General features: G+C 41.7%; 1 long non-coding RNA gene across 1 annotated transcript; it reads right to left on the bottom strand.

Annotated features, from left to right (window-relative positions):
* Positions 1-1,372: 1,372 nt before the first annotated feature.
* LOC118764421 lies at positions 1,373-17,199 on the bottom strand. The gene is made up of 3 exons (XR_005000235.1): positions 17,188-17,199; positions 2,077-2,088; positions 1,373-1,557 (listed from the first exon to the last, which is right to left on the bottom strand). It is a non-coding gene; the product is annotated as an uncharacterized LOC118764421 (long non-coding RNA).
* Between the last annotated feature and the right edge of the window lie 9,610 nt (positions 17,200-26,809).

Genomic DNA, 26,809 nt, shown 5'->3' with positions numbered 1-26,809 from the left:
GAGCAAAAACTCGAGAACAACAACTACAATAGTTACGATAACCTTTTTAACAACACAAGTAACAACGATACCAGCAGCAATGACAAAACTGACAACAGCGATAGCGACAGAAATAGCAACGGCATCAACAGGAACAAAGATATAAGTATCCGTGATGGCAAAACAAGTAGTATGGGCAAGAAATCGTTTACTGGGATAAAGGTAAAATCAACTATGTACCTCGCGCTTACACTAAACAACAAAGAAGATTGTCAAGCACAGGCGATACAGCTTATGAAGGTGAATGGGTGGAACGCACAAATGACTATCGTGACCGAGGTTTTGGCAGTAACTGCACGAAAGACGGTGGTGTATCGTTATATGTCTTCTACAACACAACGTCTAGAAGCAGCAACATCGATTAGGTGGAACGAACCCTGAAAAAAATTTGAGCAGCTGCAGACCAAGTCACCTGGACAAGGAAGTTTGATGATTAATAATAAAAAGCTGAGTTACTCCACAGAACTTTCCACGCTGATGATTTGCTTCATAGAACTTTCCACAAGCCGATGATTTACCCACATATAAATTTATAGATAACTTTTTCCCAAAATGTTTTCATTGTGTTTTAGCAAACTAGAGCCAAGAGTTAAACCAAAAACGCTATTAAATTCATATGAATTACCTGCATGTCCATTCAGAATAAATACGAAAATTAACGTATGGCTAAGACCTTTTCGTGTGTCACTATATATGTATGTATGTACGTGTGCGTGTACAGGGTGTGATGGGTAAACTGTGGTAATTTTGAATTTTTAATTTTACGCATGCGCATTGTTTGTTTTTGATTTTGTCGACTACACTGTAGGGTCAGTTGGGCACCGTCTGTGAGAAAAACAGCACCATGACTCAATTTACTCTGCCAGAAATTTGGAAACGACATGCTGTACTGCTTGCCATTCGCCCTGGAAGTGATAAAAATCGTGCGGAGAGATAAAAATCGCCCCGGAAGTGATAAAAATCAAACATCCAGTCAACATCATGGTGTTTGGAGTGATCATTAGTGATGCTCTGAGCGCAAAGCATGTGAACGTCCAACATGCTTTGAGTCGGGAAAAAAATTGAGCTGACACAGACGTATTGCAAAACAAAGCAATAGATGCATAATAGAGGTGCGTGTGCAATTATGCAAAAGGGCTTGCAAGGCTAAGGCAGTAATGCTAGTGCATTGATTACATATACAGTGTACAGTGTTGAATATGCTAGTGATTAAGGCAGTGCTGAATATGCCAGCCGGTGCATGAGGTATTATATGCTTCGATGGTGCAAGAGAAAAAGTGTGGCATGCTGGCGCGTGTAAGGGGCAAACAACCTTCCCTATGTATACGTGACCGACCTAGGGTCTTACAGAGATGAGTTGTGTCTACAAGGGCGCTGGGAGCATGAAAAACAAGCGATAAAGGCATGTGTCGGGCATGAATGTGACAGAGTTAGCATGTGTGTGTGTAACAATGTGTGCAGATGCGTGCGCAAGGCCAGGCGCTGAGGAAAGGAGCATGTGAAGAAAGAAATTGCAAACTAACTGACTTTTGCTTGAGGGTTCTTGTTTTTATAACTATTCAGAAGGATAGACATATCGTTGAGAACAATGGACTTCGTTGGTGGTTCTTGTTATCATGGTTCTAGCTTTTGGTGAAATAGAAGAGGTTAGAAGGGTCAAGCGGCGAAGCCATCATTTCAGCCAAGCTCAACCATCTGGAAAATGTAAAACTGCTGTCACAGAAAAACTATTGTTCCACCGTGAGAAAAGTTGTGTTGAACTGTTACTTGAAATTTGGCTATGGTGGATCGAATCCACTTCATGCGTGCAAGATCCACTACAGATATATAACTAGAAGTTAATTATCACATCTTGTTCCATTGGCTGGAGTAAAGATATCGTATTTTTCATAATATATTCTGCTCTGTCTTATCAGAAAGCTCATTGAAGTTCAGAGCGTGGCTTGGTTTATTGGCTAAAAGGAGCAATGCTTTGCTGAACATATTATGTCGAGCACTGAATCTTTTAACTACAGGACAAAAATATTTATAAATCACTATTCAAAAAGGCTCTCAAGTCATTCATACCTTTTTATTTAAACGGCAAAACAAGAGGTACGTTTAAACTGTGTAACCTTGAATGTTTTTACATTTTTTGTGTCGTACCAGTGGCGGCTTGTGTGTAGGCCCTGCGGAACTGCAGCACCCCCTATTTCCACTCGATATTATCGATAGCATTCAATATAATGAGCCCTTTTTTCTTTAATTCTTTCTTTATACTTGTATATTATATAATCCTTAAGCTTAATGTCAGTATTCATCTCTTAGGTTATGAAAAAAGTACAAAAATCCTTGTATAGAACTGTGCGCTTCACAGTTCCAGCGATGCGGTGATTGGCTGTTGTGCGCATGCTCACATGTCCAAGATAAGAAGCTGCACGCTAGGGAAAGAGAGAGAGAGGGATAGCACTGTGGTTCACGTAGTGCCGACGACCCTGGTGTGCTGGTGGAAGGTAGTGTTTCTTTTTGACTCTGCGTGTGTTGTGCTTAAAAACGTGTTTATATTCTTGAATGTGATAAAATGTAGAATTAGGTCATTATCCTACTTCCAGTTACAGTGTTGCTGCTAGGATTTGAAAAATAGGGCAGATTCCCACCCCCCTTATTTTGTGATTTAGATGAGATTTTTGAAAAACAAGGGGTAATACGTTATGGTGTTCAGTGAACAAATTAAACACGCTACCCGACAGTGGCTAAAACGCGAACCGATCAAGTTTATGTATAAATTTACTTTTTATATGTTTGTTTCCGTTTACACAATATTAAAACAACGGCTAAAAATTTTCTGAAGCAGCACCCCAACTAATTTTATCCACGAGCCGCCATTGTGTGGTGCACATGTAGATGCTTTGATTTTATATCCTCAGAGGTATTTCCCTCAAGAAGAAAGGTAAGATGATTTTTGGAAGATTTAAATCCTGAGACTGATTTATCTTCTCGAGAATTAAAATTATAGCAGTCATAAACTTTCGGAAAAGTACAGTTTCATCTACATTGTACAGTTGCTCTGGTGTGTAACCCTCTTCAGCAATCATTTTCTTAAGCTGCTCAAAATAATAAGTAGCAGCCTCTGTATCTGCACTAGCAACTTGACCAGTCATTTCTGTGTTGCATATATTCAAGTACTTCTTAAACTTTCCAAACTTGCCTTTACCAGCCAGAAAAGGTTTTTCAACCGCTATCTCTAGCGGACGAGTATCCACTACTGAGGATGTGCACAAATAACTCGAAACCGTACGGTTTGGTGGCCTTACCATTGGAAGATGGTAGGGGTTCACTCCCTTGCTTGCAATATATATTAGGTGCAGACAGCATCGACTAACCAACTGGAGGAGGCGTCCTCCTGGGGTTAAAATGGTAGTAATGTCGGTTACAACGGAACAATCGTGCTGAAGTGGCGATAAACATTACTTCTTACTATAGTTACTGCTTCCATCTCTTATAGAGATTTTCTGACTAACTAATTTGGTTTCACATACCTTTTTCTGCAAATTGCCATACAAACCTTTTGCGTTTTTAATTACCATCGGGCTCAACGGCACCTTACGTCGTGTCTGATTCTTGAACCATTCACCCAAGATCTGTCTCGCTTTAAGCCTCACATTAGATTATGAATAGATAAATTTAGAGCAGTTCTTGAACACTTGACTTAATTTTCTTTCTATCATCATGTTTTGTTCCTTCTGTACACGTTACAAGCTTTAATGTTTTGACAACGCGGCTGACGGGTGTTTTCTCTGGCATAAAGCCTTTTTAAAGCATCAAGCCGTTTTAAAACATCCGGAGTAATCTTTTACAGTTCTTTTTCGTTCTACTGCCTTCTGTTCTACTAATTGACTTCTTTCCAAATATTTTAAATTGTAGGTAAATCTAACAGCGGCAGCGATTAGCAGTTACCCATAGCCTCATTGACCTAAAATCAAAGAATTTGTATGTATGTATGTATGTATGTATGTATGTATGTATGTATGTATGTATGTATGTATGTATGTATGTGTGTATAAGAAGGTTAGTAGGTATTTTTGATAGACATAGATATATCCTCAAAGCGATACACACAAATATGCACACAACATACATACATGCATACATGCACACGTACTTACATATATACATACTTGTGTGTGTGTGCATGTGTGTACGTATTTATATTACAGGAGTGGCTGTGTAGTAAGTAGATTGCTTACCAACCACATGGTTCCGGGTTCAGTTCCACTGCGTGGCATCTTGGTCAAGTGTCATCTACTATAGCCTCGGGCCGACCAAAGCCTTGTGAGTGGATTTGGTAGACGGAAACTGAAAGAAGCCTGTCGTATATATGTATATATATATATATATGTGTGTGTGTGTGTGTGTGTGTGTGTGTGTTTGTATCTGTGTTTATCCCCCCAACATCGCTTGATAACCGATGCTGGTGTGTTTACATCCCCGTAACTTTGCGGTTCGGCAAAAAGAGGCCGATAGAATAAGTACTAGGCTTACAAAGAATAAGTTCTGGGGTCGATGTGCTCGACTAAAGGCGGTGCTCCAACATGGTCGCAGTCAAATGACTGAAACAAGTAAAAGAGTAAATATAATTATTTTATTCATAAGTGCATACATGCATGTGTGTGTGTATGTGTGAGTCTTTTACTTGTTTCAGTCACTAGACCGCAATCATGGTGGGGCATTGCTTTGAAAATTTATTTTTAGTCGAATGAATCGACTTCAGTATTTATTATTTTTTAAACACTTGTACTTATTCTATCGGGCTCTTTGCCGAACCGCTAATTAACGGGGGCGTAAACACACAAACACCAGTTATCAAGCGGTGTGGGGGGGGGGACATGCACAATCTCAAGGACGCTCACACACACATACACACACCACACACTCACACACACACGCACACACACACACACACACATACATATATGTATATATAGAAAAAGGTCAAGGTAGAAAATGCTAAAATAATTTTATAAAAAACATTTCAGTATCGGTTTCAGTCATTGAGACTTTTTCAACTGTAAGTATGGAAAACAATTAAATTTTGGAAAAATTAAAAGAAAAGATTTTAAATGAATATTTGCATAGAATTCAAATACAAGGGGCATTTTCCTTGTTTCTGCATGTCTCTGTCTTTCTTGTTTACTCTTGTGGCTTCGAGGTCATGGGGAATTCGTGGCAGATAAGAAGAAGAAGAAGAAGAAGAAGAAGAAGAAGAAGAAGAAGAAGAGGGAGGAGGAGGAGGAGGAGGAGGAGGAGAAGAATGCGTGAGTGCCATGATAGTAGTAGGATGTTAAATGGTCAAGTGCCCTGAAAGTGACTTGTGGATGGAAGTAGTGATTGAATTCTTGAGTCAGCTCTTTTGAATGTATTGTTTATAAAATTTGCGTAGGTGTTATTCTATTCAGGAATAGTAGTAAAGTTAGGAAGGAGGTGACGGAGAGGAAGAAGACGAAGGAGAAAGAGAAGGGAGAATAATAAAGGAATGCAGGTGGTATGATAATTGTAGGATTCCTACTACTATCATATCACCTTTATTATTCTCCCTTCTCTTTCTCCTTCTTCGTCTTCTTCCTCTTCGTCACCTCCTTCCTAACTTTACTACTATTGCTGAATAGAATAACACCTACGCAAATTTTATAAACAATACATTCAAAAGAGATGTCTCAAGAATTCAATGACTACTACCATCCACAAGTCACTTTCAGGGCACTTGACCATTTAATATCCTACTACTATCATGGCACTCACGCATTCTTCTTCTTCTCCTCCTCCTCCTCCTCCCCCTTCTTCTTCTTCTTCTTTTTCCCTGCCAAGAATTCATAACGACCACGAACCCACAAGAGTAAACAAGAGAGACAGAGACGGACAGAAACAAGGAAATGCTCCATGTATTTGAACACTATGCAAATATTCTTTCAAAAAACTTTTCTTTTAATTTTTCCAAAATTCACTTGTTTTCCATACTCTACCACTGAAAAAGTTTTAATGACTGGAACCGGTACTGAAATGTTTTCTTATAAAACTATTTTAGCATTTTCTACCTTGACTTATTTTTCCAAATATCTCAACTCGAGTGTTCCTTTTCAACCTTCTGCCCATATATATATATATATATATATATATATATATATATACACACGACGGATTTTTTTCAGTTTCCGTCTACCAAATCCACCCACAAGGCTTTGGTCGGCCCGAAGCTATAGTAGAAGATACTTGCCTTTAGTACCACGCAGTGGGACTGAACCTGGAATCGTATGATTGAGAAGCAAACATCTTCACAGCCATGCCTGCGCCTCAAAAGATCGTCTGACGAGTAATATTTTGCTGCATATTTTTTAAATATTTATATTATTTCCTTGAATAAGGAAAAGTAGCAGAAAAGAGTGTTGCGTGGTAGAAGTGGTGGAGGGTGGTAGAAAGGGTGGAGGGAGGCAGAAATTTTCGAGAACAGAAAAGGTGGAGGATAGAAACGGTGGAGTGTAGAAGAAAAGGTGGAGTGTAGCAGAAAGGATGGAGGGTGACAGAAAGGGTAGAGGGTGACAGAAAGGGTGGTAAAAAGGCGGAAGGTGGCAGAAAGGGTGGAGGGTAACAGAAAAGGTGGCGGGTAGCCGAAATGTCGGAGAGTGACAGAAAGGGTGTTAGTAAGTGGAAAGGCAAATGGTTAGTAGAAAGTGGAGGTGGTTGGGTGATAGAATCCGTAAAACACTGGAAAATGCCTTGTGTTTAGTTATTTCTTTTGTCTCACTGATTTCAAATCCATCGAGATCGATTTCGCCATTCATCGTTTAGGGATCGATAAAGTGAAGGAGCGTTGTTGGTAAATCGATTATGCCCTCGTCCAAGATGTATTTCCTTGTACCTAAGTTAGCGATCGTGCATTTCTCAGATGTAAATAACATCAAACGATAATTACAATTGAGCTATCATTGACCCTTGAAATTGACTCAAGCCAGTCACTTATCTTCCTCTTCCTGACGTCATTCGTTTCAAAGAAACTCCATGGCTCCTGGAAAGATGAAAGGTTGGAAGGTCACATAAGCTGCTGCCATTTACCCCTTTTTCTTTCTTTGTATCTCTTTAACTGACTCTTCCTCTCTCTCTCTCTCTCTCTCTCTCTCTCTCTCTATATATATATATATATATATATATATTATATATATATATATACACCTCTCTCTCTCTCTCTCTCTCTATATATATATATATATATACACCTCTCTCTCTCTCTCTCTCTATCTATCTATCTATCTATCTTTATTGCTTCTTTTTTCTCTTCTATTCTTTTCTCCCTCTCCCTATATTTTATCCTTTCCTCACTCCCAACCTTGTTCTCTCTCTCTCTCCTTTCCTTGACCCACCAATATGTCTCTCTTCCTCCCCTGTTATTTATTGACATCTATACAGAAGCCCACTTATATGGTGGGTGCATGTACAATTAAATCAACCCTATTACCTAACTGTTACTTTATTTAATCGACCCTAAATGAATGAAAAGTAAAGGCGTCTTTGAACTGAAAACGTTAATAGATTTAACCACGAAATGCTCTAAGCTACTGTTTGTTTTCTATAAATCACCTACCTTTTTATTTCTTATATGATGCAGTCCAAAACTAAATTTTACTTTCGTTTTTTACTACCATATTCTGTAATTTACATTTTTTTCTCACACTAACTTTTTATTTCTTTTCTGTTATTTACTCTCTAGACCACATTCACATGCGAGCGCGTATGACTGATGTTTAATATGTGGAGGCTTATAGTATTACAGGGCTACTACGCAATACTTTTTAACAATTTCCCGATAATAAGCATCCCTTTCTTCTTCTTCTTCTTCTTCTTCTTCTTCTTCTTCTTCTTCTTCTCCTCCTTCTCCTTCTTCTTCTTCTATACATTTATTTATTTATTCATTCATTGGCGTATAAATAATGATCGCTTAGATCAACACAAAACCTACAACAGTTGGGGAAGGAGTAGTACATATTTAATAGACATCGCAACTTAACTGGTATTTTATTTTATCGCCCTCATTAGACAGTTTATCTATTCGCTAATCCACCTGTTCTCTCACCTCAGCATTTCTCTTCAATAAGACCACGATTCCATCTCTTCTCTCATCCAACTACCATCTTTTAACAATGATTTCTCACATCTGTGCATTAGCACAAACACTGAAACGTTGGGCAAAACTCCTGCACAACTTTTTACTATATATTCCGAATTTGAATCCTGCCAAGATCAACTTTGCTTTTTCTTCCTCCCCGTATCGATAAAAAGAAAATGCCATAGCAGCCAAATACTGGATCTGTTTATATTCATACGAAAGAGGTACATTTAGGGGACAGTATTAACTGGCCTTTCTGCTCATAGCTACATCTATTAAATTTTTAAAAAAAAGCTATTACCAATATTTTTCAATTGGAAAAAGGTGGTGAGCTGGCGGAATCGTTAGCAAGCTGGGCAAGATGCTTAGTGGGCATTTCGTCAGTCTTTACGTTCTGAGTTCAAATACTGCTTAGGTCGACTTTGCCTTCCATCTTTTCGGGGTCCATAAAATAAGTGTCAGTTAAGCACTGGAGTCGATGTAATCGACTTAATCCCTCCCCCAAAATTGCTGGCCTTGTACCAAAATTTAAACCCAACATTTTCAGTTAGAAAAGCGCTTCCTTGATATATTTTAACATTGATTCCTGCTAATACAGCATCGCTCTTAGTCGCTGATTTCTCAGAAAATAGATGACTTAGGTACGTCTGTTGACAAAGTAGACACACTAACTAATTAGTCGAAAGGGTGATGACGTCGTCTTCTGTCATCATAGCGTCTGCGCGGATGAAATGGCTGTTGTTTCAGCTGATTAATCCCAAAAGAGATGATATTGGTATGTTTCTTGATGTCAGTCTGTCTGATGTTAGAGAATTTTTTATTGAAGCAAAGTGCTACTTCTACGCATTGAGAGCTCAAAATTCCGGTACTTCAGACATGACATGAAAATGTCACAGGAAAGAATTGCAAGACGGATTTTTGAAGACGAGCCAATTGGCAGAAGACCTAGATGTAAACCAAGAACGAAATGGTTGAATGATATCCATAACCTCAGTTGGTCATGCTTAGAAAGCCAAATGGAAAATCTATGGAGGAGGAGCTTGAGAACTCTCTCCAAATACTCTTTCGGGAATAGTGGACGAGAAAAGAGGGATGGATAGAGAGTAAACTGTTAATATGTGTATCTAAGTTCAAGCCACTGGTATTCCACAAATATAACAATACGAAGTATTCGTAGCAAAATCAGCCCGAGCAGAATATGAACCTAAAAAATCAGAATGACGCGATTAAATACTGTAGAACGTTTTAGTACGCCATGTTGCAATTTCTACAACTCATTCTCCCTTTAATGTATGTGTGTATGTGTGAGAGAAACAGACAGACAGACAGACAAGCACACATACACACGCACGCACAGACAGACAGACACACACACACTAATCAGCTAAGAGAAATAACTAAGATTGGCCAGTGGCATGCATATGAATATAGACAAATACAGCCATGTCAAAAACCTTAGCGCATAACTTCTTGTGTTTTTTTTTTATTATCTCTGCCTCTGGAGGATGTGTCACAATTACCACATGATGCTTGAGAACAGCTCTAGATTTGAAAGAGAGATAATCTCAGGAATCAAGGATTCTTCAAAGCTGTTATGCCATTGAGGAAGAGATAGGTTTATTGTCTGGATATAATAGGACAATTGTGAGCATGTTTTTAACTCAGTAGGTATCAACAGTACAAACAATTGTCCAACCTTATCTCTTGCAACCAAGCGACAGAGACACATACAAAAGTAGGACACATTATAGGACTAGGTCATTTGCATAAATTACGATGAGTGTGTGTGCGTGCGTGCGTGTGTGTGTGTGTGTGTGTGTGTGTGTGTGTGTGTGTGTGTGTGTGTGTGTGTGGTGTGTGTGTGTGTGTGTGGTGTGTGTGTGTGTGTGTGTGTGTGTGTGTGTGTATGCGTGTGTGTGTGTGTGTGCAAGTATTTCTAACACTGAGCGGCAGAATCGGCTGAGCGACGGTCTTAAAGGATTTATAATATTAAGTTATGTCCCTTTACAGTTTCATTTCAAATTACAACTTAGAATTTAGAGAAATGTAATGCTGATGCAATCGATCCCAATGCTTGATTGGTTTTTATTTTATCGATCTGCTGGGGTAAATTCTGATCAAACTCAATATTTGACTGGTAGTTATTTTTATCGATGTGGGGAAAAAGTGATCAATCACAATACTTGACTGGTAATTATTTTGTCGATCCGGAAGGATTGATAAAACTCAATACTTGAGCGATAATTATCTTATCGACCTGGAAGGGTTGATCAATTCCAATACTAGGCTAGTAATTATTTTGCCGACTTAAAAGAGCTGAAGTCTTTTAATCAAAGGCCTGTCCATCAAAACTGACCAGGATCTGAACGACAAACCTGAACAAAGACGGTAGAGTAAGGTCTGAGGTTCCGTGCAACGAGCCAATGAGGAAAGCTTTTCATTGGTCGTTCGATCTACAATAAATAGCACTGTCGCTCTAAAAGACAAATTGGATAATGTAGTCTAAGACACACCGTCTGAAATTAAGATGTGATAGTTACGTCTCAAACACCATTTCTCGTATGTCAGCTTGATCAGCGATGACCTGCAGTTAAACAAGAGCTTAGTCAGTAGACTATATATATGTGTGTGCGCTTGTGTGTGTATGCTTGTGTGTGTGTGTGTGTGTGTGTGTGTGTGTGTGTGTGCGCGCGTGTGTGACACACACACATATATATATATATATACGCATACACACACACACACTATTTTACTCGTTTCAGCCATGCGGCTGCGGTCATGCTAGGGGACATTATATAGGTACATATGTATGTATGTATGATGGATGGATGGATGGATGGATGGATGGATGGATGGATGGATGGATGGATGGATGGATGGATGGATGGATGGATGGATGGATGGATGGATGGTTTAAGCACTACCATACTAACAAATGATGACTAAATCTTGGAGTTTCATGAGAAGATAATAATGCCTCATACTCATTGGATGGGCATGCTTATTGATCTAAGTCAATCATGCCTAAAACTAACCGCTACAGAAAACCAGCGAGCAAAGGAATTTCCATGAAAGAAAGTATTTTTTAAAGAAAAATATCATTATTTAGAATTTATAGTTGAAGGGTGATTAGTCAAGACCCAGAATCGAATTGTTTTTAAGGAGAAAGATCCAAATCAGAAGAGATACGTTTCTTTATAAGCCACTGAGGACTGCACACAGACGGGACAGATTACAAAGTAGAGCTTTTCTTTTTTGGGAAAAAAAAAGTGGGGTAGGTTTTCGATCAAAAGGGATCGTAAAAGGGAAAGAAGAAGAAAAGGAAAAAAGGGGGAAAAGGGGAAAAAAAACGATCAATAGGGATCGTGTATCACAGTGTCTTGATGTAAGGTGTAAAGGGGGAAGCAGATAAGGTTTATCCGTGGGAAGAAAAGCATACGGAAAAGACCACGGTAACCTCGGTCAATATTGTTACATGTTACCACATTTGTTTGCAAGTGGTGGGTAACCCTCTGTTTTAAATTTCCAGGTTCATAGGATTATGCTCAAGGTGGCTTCGTCATTCATACGTGCCGTCCTTGCTACATTCACCCATCATTTTTTAAAACATTCGCTAGACAAAACTTGCCTCTCTACTCTCACTTTCCTTTTCAAGTGATACTTGAAGAAGTTGATGAGAGATTGACCAGAGAGGAAAGTGTTTGTTTCCAATCCTTTCAGACGCGTCCACCAGATACATTCTTTCGCCATAGCCACAAGGATGATGAAAACAGCTCTTCCTTCCCGTTTGAAGGAAGGAGGTGTGACAATATTGACGATAGACTCGGCTGATAAACCGACTCGTCCCACACGTGACAGCAGTTGTTCGACATAAGCCCACAGGTCGGAAATTGTTGGACACTGCACGAGTGCGTGCAGAACGGTTTCGTCGCTCTGACCGCATCTCGGGCAGGTCGGCCCCGTGTTTCTCGAGCCATGTCTGTAGAGCTTATCCCAAACGGGTAGTGCTTCTCGGTAGCACTGCCAGGCCAGGGAACTCTGGAAGTTGTCCATGGGCCCTGGCCCGAAAGTCGTCCTGAACAGGCGTGTTAGGTATTCCTTGTCGACGTCCAGGTTCGCCCTGAGCTCGTCGTCGTACCTCCCCTCCACTAATCTCCTACAGAATGCTTGGGGTGTGTTGGAGTCACTTAAAGTCGACCCGGGACGGCAGAGTTGCTTGAGAGCAACGCGACACTCGCGGTGCCATTCGCCCTTCCTCGGCCTCTTTTTGATCCACGACTGCAGTTCTGTCATGGAGACAAGTTGCGGGAAAGCGTGCCTCACAAATTGTGACCACACCTGTTCACCGTCGTCTACGTAGAGCCTGAGATGTCGCAGTCTCAGCGCGTGTCTGCGCATCATCAACCACGGCATGCCCAGTCCTCCTTTTAACGGGTGTTGACAGCAAATGGATCGCCTGACCATCGGGACGCATCCTTTCCACAAGAAGCGAAAGAGAATGCGTTCTAGTTTGGTGATGGTAGGGTCGGAACAAGGCACAACGGTCAGATGGTAGTAGATGACGGACGCGATGTACGAGTTCGCCACCTCCGCCCGACCTTTTAGGGACAGTTTCCTCTCGGCTCATTGCCGGGCGAGAGTGACCACCCTACTCGTTATCTCGTTCCAGTTCTTCTCCATTTGGAGGTCCGGACCAAACCAGACCCCGAGCAACTCGACCGGACCGTCGGTCCAGCGTCCCACGACGGAGGCGGTGGTGGACGGCATGGGCTTGCTTCTCCAGGTGCCGAGTCGCAAGCCCGCTGATTTATCCAGGTTGATTTTCGCTCCTGTCACCGCTTCGTAGTTTTTCAGTGTCTCGCCGACCTGCTCGGTGTGCTCGTGGCTAGACACTATGACGGTGACGTCGTCTGCGTATGCAGACACGCTCGTCCCGCATCCCAGTTCTCGCGGGATGCCCCTCAGAGTTGCCAGCTTCCGCAACAATGGCCCGAGAGTCAATACGTAGAGAAGCGACGAGAGGGGGCATCCCTGACGGACCGAACGTGCGATGTCGAAAGGTCTCGATAGATGTCCATTTACGCGAATTACCGAACGGATGCCTGTGTACAAAGCGGCTATCCAGCCGCGGAAGACGGGACCGAAACCAGCCGCTCTGAGGACAGCCTCCAAGTATCGATGGTCTACTCTATCGAAAGCTTTCGATTGATCCAAATTGATCAGCGCCCCACCCATGCCAGGTTCCTTAACTACCCTGTCTATGATGTAGCGCATCAGGTGGAGGTTATCATGGATGCTCCGGCCCGACACGGCGCACGTTTGCGCCTTGTCGACCAGTTTCTCGATGACAAGCGCCAATCTCTTGGCTAACAACTTGGCCAAAATTTTCAAGTCTGCATTAAGCAGAGTGACGGGCCTAAAGTTATCTATTACATTCCCCTTGTTTAGATCTTTCTTCAGCGGTGTTACGGCTCCTCGGCTCACAAAACCAGGAATGCTCCCGTTTTGCTGCCAGTTGCAGTACACCGCTGCCAAGACGTCTCCAAACAAGTCTGTTTATCCCTCGAGCATTCTGCCATCGCGTCCTGCACTTCCGCCGCTGTGGTGGCACCTTCGCAGCGCCCTGCCTCTCTTGTCGAGAGTCATGGTAGGCTGTGTAGGTAGGCACTGAAGTCCACCCTACGTTCTTGCCCACCACTCGTCCCCAACAGTCGGGCAAAATGCTGTTGAAAGGCCTCACACATTTTACTTGGCTCGAGCAATTCACGCCCTGTTCATCTACCAGAGACCGAATGGTGGCATTGTTACCCTGTTGCGCCTCTGCCACCCGGGCCTCTCTCGCGGCTCTAACACCTTAGAGCACGCATCGTAGCTCTGACAACACACCCTTCGTATTTGGCGTTGAAGTGTTGGTCGAGGGCCAACCGCGCCGCCAAAACGTCGGATGCGATGCCGCTTCTAATTGCCTCTTCTAGCTTCTTAACTAGCTCACCCTTTACTTTATTTCTATGGCTAGTGCTTGCTGTACCTAATCGCTTCTGCTTTTACTGCTCTCTTGAGGGCAAACCACCATTTGTTGTTGACGATGGCTCACGTCAAAGCCCTCTTTGCTAGTGTGCTAATCCGGTCTCTGAAAACCTGTCTCGATGGGAAAGACGCGTTTAGTTTCCAGTATCCGGGACCCTGCCTATGTGTCTTACCTAAGTCTAGCGTACATGTCACAAGTTTGTGATCCGTGTAGCTGACTATGTGAAATTGTGGACATCCTATGCTATCTCAATCTACTGTCCTACACAGTATCCTATCTAGGTACGATCTCGACGACCCGATGCGGTTTGCTCCATGTCCACGTTGGCGCATTCGGAACCTGTCGGACAGTTGAAAGCGTCTGAGCAGGTCTCTGAGGCATTTGTATCCCCGTCTATTCCTATCTCTGCCCACGTAGTCTACATGCGTGTACAAAGTAGCATTCCAATCCCCCACTAAGAGGTAAGGACGAGACGTTCCCAAGAATACTTCTAGACGTTGAAAGAAATCCGCCCGACCTGTTAAGGGCGGTGCGTAGACTGATACGAGTCGAAAAGCGCACCCATTGGTGCCATCGACATCCAGGACGACCAGTCTACCCTCCGGGTCTACGAATATTGTCTTTACTTTGAGATCCAGACTCTCGCGAAAAAGTACCGCGGTGCCACTACCGCCCATTCTTGGCAGACAGGGGGGAAAATAAATGTTGAACTATCCGCCAAACATGGTCTTTAGGGCCCGCGGATTGTGGAGTCTGGTCTCACTTATGGCTATGATTTCTAACTTGTATGATTTTATGTCATTTAAGAGGTACCCTTGTTTCCGACTAGAGAAGTAAGAAACAGATGGCGGGAGGGAAGAGGGAGGATAGAGAGGGATAGAAAGGCAGAGGATGTGTAAAAAAGGAATGAGGCAAGAAATATTAGAAGGATGAAAGGATGAACAGAAGTTTGTTGGAAGTAATGGTGGCGGGGAAAGGGCATTAAGGCGGCTTGGACCAATACTTTATAATGTACTTCTACTTATGTAAACAAGGTAAACCAATCATAGGCAAACTACGGTCTGCTTGGCTTTCTGAATAGTGCACCTAATTTTATGAGGAAAATAACCTCTATAAAAATTTTGTTTGTTTCGTTTCGTTCTTTTGTTTACTCACACTCTCACGCTGTCACTGAAAGGGGTTTGAGTGAGAGAATGTGAGAGTGGTTTCATAAAGCTGGTATTAAAAGAATAACTATTAAATGTCCGACTAACATCCCTTACTTACTCGTATCAATGCTTGTTGCGTTGTAGGTATACCAGTCAGAAAAATTTAAATATTCGCTATAGTCAGTCATCTATGTAGTTTTCAACGTGCCTCAGGGCCAATTTGCATCCATCCAAACATTCAACAGCCTTTCAGGACACTATTGGTTTAATATTCAGTTTACGTTTCCACCACTCGTAATGACTTCTTACAATAATTCAGTTACTGCAACAACACGTGCGTATCGCGTTACGTTACCTGGTACGAATTACAAAAGTTTAATTTCAATTTTTAAGTGTACAGAGCTACGCTATGCGAGACGCACGTTTAATGTACGGTCACTGAATTATTGCAACAGGTCGTTATAAGCGGTGGGAACAGAAATTGAACAATACATCAATAACAGCGTTTAATAATTGGAGTAATGGGAAGATTGCAGGAAAAGTAAACAATTTATTACTTTTTGTTGAACTAAAAAATAAAACACACATAAATGTGTTTAATATCCTTTGAATTTATCTTCACTTTTAAAGAATTAAATGTTAAACGGTATTACGCTTCAAAATATTCGAGATACTATATTAAAGTCCTCAAAAAACAGGTAGATGGTCTAAATATGTTTTTTCTTTCTTCTAAAAACCAGACAGAACTCAAAGAAATTCTTCATGCAATCTGTGTTGCTGGCGAAAAAGTTACTGAACATTCAAAATATTGTGTCCATGGGGTATTTTTAAAAGAATGTCTTTGGAAGTGGTTGAACTTCTATGCCCGGATTGGCTGAAGTTTGATGGGAGCTACGTTTATCAAATTTAGAATTTTTCATTAATCTTGACACCACACAATTACGCCAGAACGTTTGGCTGAAATATGTGACGAAATCATCTGGTAAGAACGTTGTTGCCAGTTATGGAAACTTGATATGCTGTGGCCTCTTCTCGTTACTGAATTCACTGGGTTTCGGATTCTGAGTTCTGTTACACGTGCTTTCCTGCCAGTCAGTTTGTCGGGAGACAAGGGAACGAAAATGATAATTTTAAAAATGTGAAGAATGCATTCATGTTTGAAACCAAAATGTGCTGGAAAGGTTAAATACCTTCAAACGGATATATTCATGCCAAAATTTGTTAGCGTAAACTGGCAATGAAAAGACACCTTGGAAGGTAGGCACAGAAATCAAACGCAGGCCTAGAATGAAACATCATGAGAAAGGTATCTGCAGAAAATTAAACACTGTTGGCATGATTTTTCGACGTTCCACTATAATCTACAATGAAAATGCATAGCGGAAATGCTGTCAACATGAATAAAGCACGCAAATAAACGAGTACGAAAAATAACGTACACGGGGTAAAAAAAAAACAACTTCCGAGTGTACGTGAATAAAGCCTAAATTTGAAAAAGCAAAGTGTCAATACAGCAACCAAGACAAAGAATTAAAATTCAAACCACAACAGCAAAAGGCATGTAGCGGAAAATGAATGCAAATAAAACGAAATGTCCATATTCAGAGACCTCATGAATGCAAAATTTGCGCTAAAATGCTAAGCACATGCAAGAGAAAAAAAAGAGAAAGGTTTAATGTTTCTAAAAGTCCAAAGAGAGTAGTAATAATAGCTTTGTGAACATCAGCAGGTTCAATCGGAATCTTATTATACGTGCAAACCATATCAATTTTCGAAAAGACGATACAATGTGCAGAGAAACCGAATTACTACAGAAAGGTCGAATTATTCTAAGGTACAACATGTAGCAGACGCATGTTTACAGTTTGGCTCTTTACCTTTAAGTACCCATATTTTGGATCGTCACGTGATGGTCAAGTGTCTCAAACTTTACGCGGGATGTCCTCTCCATCACGTGACAGGCCCGCGAAGCATACCACCATCAGCTACTTAAGGAAACTTTTGCCCCTATTTCTTCAGTGAGGTGGGTTTGCACGATCGAGTTAGGATCTTCGGCAGAAAGCAAGCTTTATTCCGTAGGCAGCCTCAGCCATCCTTTGACGCGTAAGTTGTTCCTGTCCTCCAGCAGAAGTTATGTCTCGTATTTGTTTTTCCTGTTCCATCCAGCAAACATCATCATTATGTACCATTTATATATATTCTGACCACTCCTTCAATATATATCTCAACAGCTTTGCCGTGTTAATGCTCTTTAACGGGCTGAATAAATCGTCGTACTTTATCCTCCTGGTTTTTCTATTTCTTCCTTTATCTATACACGTAGCCTTACTCAAACCAGCTTTTTCCATCAACTTCGATAAAATGAATTAGCGGTTCGCCAAACATGATCGATAAAATGACTTAGTGGTTCGCCAAACTAGATCGATAAAATGACTTAGCGGTTCGACAAACTAGATCGATAAAATGACTTAGCGGTTCGACAAACGAGATGGATAAAATGACCTAGCGGTTCGCCAAATATGATTGATAAAATTACTTGGCGGTTCGTTTAACAAGATCGATAAAATGACTTAGCGGTTCGGCAAACGAGATTAATAAAATGACTTAGAACTTCGACAATCATGATCGACATAGCGGTTCGGCAAACGAGATCGATAAAATGACCTAGGGGTTCACCAAACATGATCGATGAAATGACTTAGCGTTTCGACAAATATGATTGACTTAGCGGTTCGCAAAACTAGATTGATAAAATGACTTAGCGTTTCGACAATCATGATCGACATAGCGGTTCGCCAAACGAAATCGATAAAATGACTTAGCGGTTCGGCAAACGAGATCGATAAAATGACCTAGGGATTCACCAAACTAGATCGATAAAATTACTTTTTTATAGTTCCAGAGAAGAAGTATGTACCATCTTGGAAATGAAGGGCGTATTCACTAGCATAGCTAGAGTGTGTGCCGTTCGGAGCAGCCCTTCCGTTTGCCGTCCCCGAACCTCACAAAAAAACCCATATTGCCTACAGCATACCCAAAAGTGCCGCCCCTTTAAAAGTACCGCCCGGAGCGAACCGCCCCAACCGGCCCCCAGCTACGCAATTGGGTATATTTATCTTCGAGCAGAAGGGTGATAACTGGATTTGTGACCTCGCATTTTTCATAACTATCAATACCCATTCAAATATTCTTCAAATTAGGGAGAATCAACTCAGGACTGACAAGGAATCTGGATACATTAATGGTATTTGCCGCAAAGTTAAATTATTTGAAAAAAAAAAAAGTGCACACTAGATTTCTAGAATGAAAACAATCAAGTCAAAAACTAGGCCAAGATTGTTAAATATTTATCTCGAAGACATTTTACGAGTTGCAACATCGCAAAAAGTTATATATAAAAAAAAGTACAACTCCAAGTTTGTCATTAAACTTTCTGAGTAAATTATTTCTATTTATGTCAATAACAAATGATAAATACGATATCTTGGCCTGTATTTCGTCAGGCAGTGGTATTAAATATTGTAGTAGTTTACTGCCCCCCCCCCCCCTACACACACACACAACATTTTGTATCCTTATGATCCACTCAACCTCGTCAAGTCACGTTAATTTTATTTTCATTTTTTTTTTTTTTTTGAAATTGCTTCCCTTTAATCAGATTACCATTTTCCTAGTGCTGTAGTTAAAACAATGTCGACTTAACTAAGATTAAGTACAATGTTTCTTGAATTATGTTACCTTTCGCTGAAGGTAACGTTTTCAGCGTTTTAGACCACTGGCGATTTTTTCACTAAGGAAAAGCATACGAATATAAACAGGTTTCGCTTTGAAAACGGGAAACGTTTCTATTTTTCTCATTACCTGGAAAAGCAATATTTTTTTTTTTAAATTACTTTTCATATGGTTAAATGAATAAATTAGAAACAAATCTTACTACTTTTTAATGGCTTCTTTCCATTTAAAAGTGACCAAAGAAAATATTGAGTGGTGAGATTGTTAAATGTGCAGTTGCAATTTGAAAAAAATTAATAAAATTTTGATACACGGATTATGAAAATATTCAATATTTTTTTTCAATACATGTATCAATCGTATCCGATTGATGCATGTATTGAAGAAAAATATTGAATAGTTTCATAATCCGTGTATCAAAATATCTTAATATCATAATCTGAGTATCAAGTATTCATTTTTTTCTTTTAATTACTCTGTGATGTATCATGGCAACAGCGTGCATTCATCCATCACACGTTCATCTTCAGTGATAATATACAAAGATTTAATTTTTTTTATTATTATAGACAAATTTTTTCTCCAAAGAAAAAAAACAATTTCTCTTCATTTCTAAGACAGATACTTACGTGTGAGGTGAAGTCTTCTATTGTGAACATGGCTGAAGGTACTCGCAACAACAAAAAATCATAATGGATTTTTAGTAGTGTAGTCCGCCATATGATGAGCCATACCTCATGCGGCCCACTATTCAAAACAGGTTGCCGATGCCTGCTCTGTTATTTACCCACACTATAGTTGAATGTTCTTTGCTTTTCGTTTTGCTCTTTTTTTTTACTAAGGAGTACAACTGATCACATATGCATACCTACGTGTGTACGTATGTATGAATACATATATATGTGTATGTGTGTGTATCCATACAAACGCACAACATTGTCAAATGAAAGGTGAAGTCAATCCTGGTGAGATTTGAACTCAGAACCTTAAAAAAAAAGCATAAATACGGCAATGCACTAGTCCTCAGCCGTTTATGATCAAAATCTAGTTAGTTTTTTTCTTCACTAGGAAACAATTTGAATTCAATAATTTGATGAGGGTGACCACTATATTATGTTAGGCTCTACTTAACAATGTATTTTTTCTGCAGATGGCATCCCTAGTAATTTCTTCTAGTTCTTTTTGTTTTATGACGTCTTATTGTTATGCCTGTCAAAATCTTTATATCTCCCAGTCATCGATGGTCTGTTAACTTCTGGAAAAACTTCTTCACCGATGTTTTATACGACAGAATCATATCTGGAGTTGCCATCCTTTTTACCGTACATAAAACACACTTCTGATAGCAAGCCGCCATCATTTTATCTTCAGAATTACAGTGCAAGTTGTCTTTCTTGTCTTTAATCATTAATCTGATAGGGTTTTTCCTGGATACGGGCATCATTTTTATTAGTAAAACACTGGGATACAGTTACTTAATATTGAATGTGTCAGCACCCGCTCAACTATTTCTGGGGACGGAGTGTATTTAATCGACTCTCCACCATTTTCTTGATTGACACTTTATTCTATTGATCTCCTCCCACTCTTTTAAAATGAAACATTAAGTTGACAACTACAGAAAAAATTTGAACTCACAACATAAAAATACATAACTCAAATGTCATCGCTCTACCGATTCTACCATTTCATGAAATGGTAATTTATTTTATTTTTATCGTTTGGTCAAGAGGGAAGGGAGTAATTACAACCCTTTGAAAGACCTTCGCCAAAAGGGAGGTAGGTAGGAAAGTATCTTCGAACCGGAAACCTAACCCGAATACTTGCGACACACTGGTACTACTAAGTCGGGTGATGAATTAAGTTTGCCAGAGATAAGGTGGGATCTGAACTCGGAATGTTGAGAGTCAGAGCAAGACATTGTCGCGTGGTTTGTTTGTTGCTTGTGTTGAGCTGATCAATGATGATTTACTTCAAACGTCGGAGTCGCCATTGTCGAAGGCGATGGCTTAATTATCATTGTTGTGATATACGTATGAAATGTTGTGCTGGCTGCATGAATAATAACTGAAGCAAACTAACGGACATTTAACTCAAATATTTATTGCTGGACATAATGAATATTTGGTTTTGACTATTTATAATAAAGAATATAAATAACTGCCAACTGGGGGTATAGAGAAAATGTGGCGCGTTCGTAGAATGGGATATCATAATAATAATAATAATAATAATAATAATAAACATTGTGTACAGTGCTCAGGTGCACTACAACTCATCTAAAGTGCATATATAATCAGGTGTAGTTTCGACGGATTTCGGAAAGCATGAGGGCCTTAAAGGATGCAGTGTCATGGCAGTCAACAACTGACGCAGGCAGTTTATTCCATGCTTCAGCAACTCTGAGCGTGAAAAAATGTTTCCGAAAGTCATGGGAGCTGTGTTGTTTTCCGACTTTGTAGGCATGTCCACGTGTGTTAGACACGTGGAGATCAAAAAGGTGTTCAGTGTTGTTATTGGTGAGGTGGTTGACAACTTTGTGAGCGTTTACCAAGTCCGTCGCCAGACGCCGGAGCTTCTGTGAATCCATGCCCAGGGAAACAAGGCGCTCAGAATATGGTGGGTGTCTGATGGAGGGTATGCGTTTGGTTGCACGTCTCTGAACAGATTCCAGGAGGTCAATGTTCTGAACAAGATAGGGGTTCAGAATCGGTCTCTCTGAGAAACGAGTCATCTGACAAACGGCCAAGGTAGTCCATGACATCAGCGGTCTGTTTGGGCCGAGTTAAGCGCCAAAAAGATGTTTTTAATAAGGGCAAGAGATTAAATTTTAGAACGTTCAAGAAGACCACATCACGCCACAGCTTCACGTTGATTGGTCGATTAATAGATCAATCACGTAAAACTGCGGTGACTCGTTCGTGATGTCTAACCGAATATCAATCGTTTGGGGTCAGAATCCCCGATACAGCATCATTAACTATTCCGACCATATAAATATAGTATGATTCAATTTTTACTGTTCTTTATCGATTTCATTAAATATTTTTTATTGAATTTCTTTAATTATCTATGATCAAAAAGCGATAATGAGACAAGAGAACGAAGGAACTATAGTCTTTAAATCAAGAAACATTTTATTATTTTTTTTTGTTTTTTTGTTTTTTGAATACCCTTATTTTATTAGAATATTTAAATACAATGTAAAGTATAGAAGCCATCCTATCATGGCTAACCACATAGGGGAGGGGGTGTTACTGTAGCTTTATAGCCCCAAGAGATCTTCGTTTCAAGCTGGCTTTAGACACAATATCTGTGTTCTTGGAGTATTTGCAAAGGGAGGCCATCCCTTCCTCGCAAGCCTGAGTGATACGCTCGAACTAGTTTCGGGATTGTTGTCCCTCGTCAACGGGCGGTAACCACCAGGTAGCGATGAAATTTTCTTTATTATGATCAATAGATCTAACATAGAATGGATACATTACAGGACAAAACAGTTACAAAAATGCTATGCGAGTTCGAATGAAATTTAAAAAATTACAAAATTAAAATTTTATGTCACTTGAACGAAAACTTGGCTTACTTTGCCTTGAAACGAAACCTTGGCTTACTTTTGCCTTTATCACGAGAACTTTTAGTGCGTATGTTTTCTTTTCATTTCTGTTTTTTTATTATTAATTCTTTATTTTAAACAGTTATGTACAGTGAAAGGTAATGGGAGGTACCAGTTTCAATTTTGAACCCGGCAGCCTATAAATCCCAGCAGCCGATCCCTCCTTTCCTCGATGATTAAGCTGGGTTACTCTCACCCACCTTTCTCATCACATCCTTCCAACGTTCCATATACTCTTTCTGTGGCAGGCTCCTCTTCTCCAACCCCATCTTGCTCTTCAGATGATATCCGAAGTATTTTAACAAACCGGGGCCAGAGATAAAGGACCCTTTCACTAGACCTTCCACTCTAGTTCTCCATACACACTCTTTCAATACTGCCACCGTACAGTAAAAACAAGCCTTACCTTCCTTTGAGAGTCCAGTTGGCGGTATCATCTTAATCATAGATCCAGCCGACAGCTGTACTCGTCCCAGATGCGACAACACGTGTTCCACGTAACTTATCAAGCCTGACAGCTCCCGACATTGTACAAAAGCGTGTTGAACGGTTTCATCGTCCAACCCACATCTTGGACGTCGTCGGTGGCACTGACATTCCGTGCCTGGATAACTTCTCGCGAACAGGTAATGCATTCCTATAGCACTGCTAGGTCAGGGATTTTTGGTAATTATCCAAATACCCGGCCGCCTGAAAGTCTTCTTAAACAGGTTGGAGAGTTGATCCTCATCGAACCCCAGAGCCCTTCCTAGGACGTCGTCATTTTTTCCTCCTACCAGCCCTTTATAGAACACCGAGGTGGTATTCCCGCTGCCGGCCTTACCCATCTTGTGGATCAGCCAGAGTGCCTGTCGGCACTCCTTCTGCCATGAAGTCAGTTTACGTCCTTTAATGAGACCGGGTGTAAATCCCTCCATAGAGGCCGGTCGCGGGAAGAATTCCTCTGCCAGCGAACTCCACACCTTATCATCCTCCAGGTAACACCAGAGGTGTCTCAGCCTCAACGCATGCTTGCGCATCATTAGCCAAGGCATCCCCAGTCCACCCTTTAGCAGTTCCTGGCAACACACGGAGCGTCTCACAAGTGGCTTTCCTCCTTTCACAAAAAGCGGAAAAGAAGTCGTTCCAACTTGTTTAACCACGAATCGGGGCAAGGCACGACGGTCAGGCGGTAGGTGACGACAGAGGCTATAAACATCTGTGCCACCTCCGCCCTCCCTTTCAAGGAAAGATGCTTCCGGACCACTTCCGTACTATGGCATCCACCTTGCTCGTTACCTCGCTCCAATTCTTCTCCGTCTGGGAGTCTGGACCAAACCATACTCCGAGCAATTTAACAGGACCATCCGTCCAGTGTCCAACAACACTGGACGGTATCTGCTTGTTCCTCCAGGTGCCGAGGCGCAAACCGATGGACTTGTCCCTGTTAACTTTTGCCCCTGCCACCGCTTCGTATCTATGGAGAGCACCTACTACCCGAGGTAGCTGTGTTCCGTTGGACACGATGAGGGTGACGTCATCCGCATAGGCAGAAACAGACTTACCGCATCCGATTTCATTAGGGTTGCCTCCCAACTTCTCCAGCTTCTGCAGCAATGGCTCAAGAGCCAAAACATACAGGAGCGGGGACAAGGGGCACCCTTGACGAACTGAACGCTTGATCGAAAACGGCTCCGTTAGGTAACCGTTTATCTGGACTGTGGACTTGATGCCGCTGTACATAGCTGAGATCCACCCGCAGAAGCCAGGGCCCAGCCCAGCCGCTTCGAGAACCGCCGCCAAGTACCGATGGTCCACCTATCAAACGCTTTACTTTGGTCTAAATGGACCAATGCCCCTCCTTTGCCGTCTAATTTCCCGACCCTATCTATAGTGTAGCGGAGAAGGTGAAGATTATCCTGGATCGACCTGCCTGGGATTGCACATGTCTGTGCCTTCCCGACAAGTTTCTTCACGACAGCCGTCAACCTTTTTGCTAACACCTTGGCCAAAATCTTAAACTCTACATTAAGTAGAGTTATGGGCCTGTAATTACTAATACTGTCCCCCTTGCTCGGGTCTTTCTGGACCAGCGTCACAACTCCCCGACTCACAGAGCTGGGAATCCTCCCATTCTGTTGCCAGTTTGCATAGACGCTTGCCAGTATGTCCCCGAACAAGTCCGGCATACAACAATAAAATTCATAGGGTAGACCATCCAATCCCGGTGACTTTTCCCCGGCGCACTCGGCCATAACCCCTCTTACCTCTGCGGGAGAGATCGATCCTTCACAGCACTCCGCCTCACCCGCCGAGAGCCGAGGCCCACCAGCTAGGAAGTCCTTTAAGGTCTCCCCACGCTCGAGCGGGCCACCGCTCCCAAACAGCCGTGCGAAATGCTGGTGAAGGACCTTCTGCATCTCCTCCTGTCCATAGATCTTGCGGTCCTGCTCGTCAGATAAGGACATAATACAGGACTTTTTGCCCTTCTGACTCTCCTCACGACGGGCCCATCCGGCAACGTTAATACCTTCTCGTTTTCCTGCACGTAACTTAGCTCTGACTCTACACCCCTCGTGCTTGGCGTTGAGGTGACGGTACAATACCGCTCTCGCTGCCAACACTCCGGATGCACAGCCAGATTTCATAGCCTCGTCTAAGTTCTTAACTAATTCGCCCTCTATTCTAGTCCTATCTAAACTTAGCTGCTTGCTAAATCTAATGGACTCCAAACGGATGGCTCTTTTGAGGGCGAGCCACCATCTATTATTAATGATGGTGCCACATAATGCCCTCTGTACTAATTCCTTAATCCGGGTACGGAAAGCTTCACAGGTCAAAATAGACTTGTTCATCTTCCAGTACCCGGGACCTTGTCTATGGCATTTATCTACATGTACCTCACACGTTACAAGTTTGTGATCCGTGTAAGGCACAACAGAGAATTGTGGACAGCTAACACTATTCCTATCTCGTTCCTTAACAAATACTCTATCTATGTACGATCTGAGTGAGCCGTCGTTATTACTCCACGTCCACTGTGGAACGTTCGGCTCATCCAGTCGAAAACGGTCTACTAGATTAAAGCTCGCTAGTAGAGCCTTGAGGCCAGGATTCCCCTTCCTATCGCTCGAGCCTACACCACCCACCCGCGCATCGAGAATGGTGTTGAAATCCCCTACCAAGACTACCGTTTTGGACGTCACTAGAAAGTGCTCCAGTTCCCGATAAAAACCGGTCTGCCCACGTCCGTTAGGAGCGTAGACAGCCACCAACCTGAAGGACTGCTTACTCACGTGCGTCACATCTAGGACAACCAGCCTACCTTCTGGGTCCAAAAAGACAGTACTTACCTGTAAGTCCAAGTTCTTCCTGAAAAGAACTGCCACGCCTGCACCTCCCCCTCGGCTAGGAGAAATAAATTTCTCGTAACCATTGAGAAGTGGTGAGAACGCTTGGGGTCCCTTCATCTTGGACTCGGTAACAATAGCTACTTCGATTCTATGTGAAATGAGGTCGTCACGAAAACAAGCCTGTTTCCATTTCGATCCCATTCCACGCACATTTATACAACCTAACTTAATCATCGAGAAAAAAGAAAATTATTTACTCACGGTTGCGAGAGGGAGCCTGACAGATTCTTTCTGCCTGTCTCCCCCCACTCGCCGTTGCTGCTGGGTGTTTCACCGGCGTTGCCACCGGGCTCTGGGTTGGTGTGTGACTGCCGGGCTAACGGGTAATTTCCCAGTTGTCACCTCCTGGGTGACATCCTTAATGAAGCCGGCTTTTACGTGGCTTTGTAAGGTTTTGTCTTTCCATCCTTCTTCGCCGACCCTTCCATATCGCCACTCCGCTTCCTTCTCGGTCGCTTTGTAGCACCTGATCAGCGTACTTGCTTTCACCCATGTTTCTACTCTCACGTTCTTTGTGGTGTATGCAATAATTTTTTCGTTGGGTTTAAACCCTTTTCAGTTGGGGGGTGGGGTTTGTTAAAGTGCTGGCCTATAAGTGTAGTACCGCCGGGGTGGGATTGGAGAATATTTTTAATTTGTTCGTCTGCGTTGTTTTTTTTTTTTGATACGGGTGGGGAGTCAGGGGTGATGGATTTTTTCCTTTTGTTGGACACGTTCGTAAAT

The sequence above is a fragment of the Octopus sinensis genome, linkage group LG8 (genome assembly GCF_006345805.1).
Source record: "Octopus sinensis linkage group LG8, ASM634580v1, whole genome shotgun sequence".
NCBI lineage: Eukaryota > Metazoa > Mollusca > Cephalopoda > Octopoda > Octopodidae > Octopus > Octopus sinensis.
The sequence above is the reverse complement of the archived record's forward strand: the minus strand, read 5'-3'. Positions and strand labels throughout refer to the sequence as shown.